Genomic DNA, 2,958 nt, shown 5'->3' with positions numbered 1-2,958 from the left:
CTACTTCTAGGAGAGCTGGGCTAACCACAAAGAAGCCTTTTTCCCTGGTAATATACCTCTTTTCAGCATCTCTGAAACCACGGGAATAAAAACCAGCAGGCCATGTCGGACCCTCAGGACCCCACTGCCATATGTGTACTGACAACCGTGAGGAAGCAAATCCCCATTCTACCTGAAAAGGATCTGTTGGCTGGATAGGGCTTAGGGCCTGATGAGCTGTGGCTCCAAAAATCAACAATTGTACCGCTTCTTCCTGAGATGGGCTCCAGTCCCATTTTACTCCCTTTCTCAACAAATCATAAAGAGGCCTGGCAAAAATGGAAAAATCTGGAATGTCTTTTCCCCAAAACACTACTAATCCCAAGGCATGCTGTAGATCTTTCCTGGACTCAGGCACTTGAATTTGATCTGAGGAGGTTAGGGTGTCAGCTGGGATACATGTCATACCTCCTTTCCACCAGATACCCCAAAATTTTACTTCTTGAGAAGTTTTTGTATTTTCTCTCAGGGGATCTGCAAAGCAAGGCTTTCTAAGTGGGAAATTCTTTTCCGTTGATGAACATCCCCCCACTTGCTGTGTCTCATTGTTTACAACTTGTGTAAGGGAATGTTGTGGCTTGTTGCCCAAGGCTTGTGGAAGAGGAGGTGCACTGGGTTGTTGGTTGGACGATTCCAACACAATAGGTTTGGGACAGGGCCAATTAGAAATTATTTTAGCCAATTTATCATCAGGCAATTGATCCGTTATTTCTGGCGGCACTCCCCTTTTCAGTCCTAGTGACCACAGTTGCTGCCGGTTGGAAATTTGTTTTCCCTTTGCTGATTTTTCATTAGAAGAGGCAATGTGCCTGACTCCTCTGGGTTTTTCTTGTTTGTCCTCGGGGTACTTCACTGGTCCATATTTTCTACTGTAACTTATTAACTCCTCTGCTACCTGACTCCATGTCCAAAGTTTAGAACTGCTTTTAGATTGTGTGCTAGGAGTTGTAAAAGGTGAGGAGTCAGTGGAGTCGGTGGAAGCAGTTTGATCTCTTGTCTGTCCAAGAAATCTTCCAAGTCTATCTAGCGCAGAGATAGATGCTATTGTTTTTTGAAGAAGAATTGCTGTTGGTTTAAAAGACTCTGGCAAACCTTGAATTAGAGGGGTCATAATCTCAGGTTTGACAGGCATTGAGCATTGGTGACTCACAGCCAGAGATTCATTTTCTTTCATGTATCATTTGCAAGCATGCAGCTTTGTCTATGTTTTCTAGGAGTCGGTCTGAGGTGCCGACTATTGCCAGAGGGTCGCCCCTCTCAAGGGGGTTTAACCCCCCTGCCCAGTGAGCTGCACGCTGTCTCAGGGACCATGGAGCACGCCTATTTCCTGCTGTTAAGAAAACTCCATGTCCCCAATACTTGCTTCTTGTTCACTTCATTTAATTTGGTCACCTCCGGTGAGGGAGACTCGAAAAACATACTCCGTCTCTGGTTCACTAGGGAGGCGGGAGTATTCTTTCTTTAATTGAGTTAATTCAGTGGCTGTGTATGGTATTTCTTTGGGAGTTCTGTGGGGATCACCATCCTCTTCATTTATAGAATTCTATTCTTTTTGAATGAGAGGTCTCAAGTTGGAGCAACAGTGTTCCCCACAATTTTGCATGTGTACTAATTCCTTCTGAGGGTATATTTGTTTAATGTTGGATGTCTCCTTTCCTTCTATTTCTGTGGGTGAATCTGCAGGTTTAAAGGTTTTACTTTGCCCTTCTGCAAGGGAAATCTGCAGCAAATAATTCTGATTTCTTTCCTGTTCTAATTGTTTTTGCAAAGCTTCTACCAAATTTGGCAGGGATTCTAGGACTGCTTGTTCTTCACTTACCCGTAAAAAACGGGTTTCTATGGCTGCCGAAAGACAGGCCCCCAAAACTGAGCAAAGAAGGCTTTTATTTCTGCCCAGTTTCGATCTAGCATCATCTTGCAAAGAATATATTCTATCTACAATGTTTTCAAAGTGAAACCAATTATTCTGTGCCCACCTTGCTCCGTCTGGAGAAGGTCTAGCACCATGCTTTGCACGCAAAGCATAAAATGCATTCTCATCTTTTGCATTCATTTTCTGAAGGGACCAAAACCACTCTCAGGGAGGTACGCTTCAAGTTACACCAAAGGCACAGCTAAAACTCTGTTTCCCTTTGCTTCCCTGGAATGGGCCAGGAGACCAAAACTGCCTGGGAGGTTCACCTTAGTTACAAATAGTTGTCTCCTCAACTGCGCCAAGCATCCCAAAACACACACACACACACAAAACTCACCACGGTCCCATCTTTTGCACAATGAGATCTTGTTGTGAAATCCTGACGACAGGAAGTGCTATTCGCCTGGGTGCGTACAGTCTGCGGGAATTTTCCCTCGCCCCCCTTGCGTTCTAACAGCGCTCACCCAAGTGGCGTGCTAGGTGCGGCTGAGACGAGGCTCCTTCTCCTGTTACAAACTATGTAAAACCCGCAACCCCTCTGTCCATCCAGGTCCTGTCCGTGACGCCAATTTAATGTCACGATCCGCTCCCACAAGCGGGCTTGGTGATGGTTCATTTTAGGGATCTCAGAGCGCAAAAGACACGGCGGGGGACAAACTCAGTTTACTCAATCACAAATGCACCTTGATTTCGTGCCAACAAATGCCACAGTGGGGAGAGAAAAGAGAATAGTAAGAAAGACAGAAAAAGAGGGCAAGGGGATTATAGCTACCAGCATGGAGGGTCGAGTCCTCGCGGCTTTTGAAGATGCCTATAGACGTGAGTTTCTCCAGTGGGGAGATCACAAAGTCTGTGCTTAATTCAGGGGTTTTTATAGTCCTCTCCAAAGCGACAGGCAGTTGGCCAAACAGGTGGGGGAAATCATTGCAGTGTGTTCATTTAGAGAACTCAGAACAAGTCGGTCGTCAGCAGGTACGGTGTCGACCAGTACGAGTCAGCAGGTG

General features: G+C 45.7%; 1 pseudogene; it reads right to left on the bottom strand.

Moving 5' to 3' along the window:
• Positions 1 to 354: 354 nt before the first annotated feature.
• LOC136303309 (uncharacterized) lies at positions 355 to 2,046 on the bottom strand (annotated as a pseudogene).
• Positions 2,047 to 2,958: the final 912 nt, after the last annotated feature.

Source organism: Chamaea fasciata, unplaced genomic scaffold, assembly GCF_029207755.1.
Source record: "Chamaea fasciata isolate MVZ Bird 193981 ecotype frontalis unplaced genomic scaffold, bChaFas1.0.hap1 SCAF_32, whole genome shotgun sequence".
Taxonomy (NCBI): Eukaryota; Metazoa; Chordata; class Aves; order Passeriformes; family Sylviidae; genus Chamaea; species Chamaea fasciata.
The sequence above is the reverse complement of the archived record's forward strand: the minus strand, read 5'-3'. Positions and strand labels throughout refer to the sequence as shown.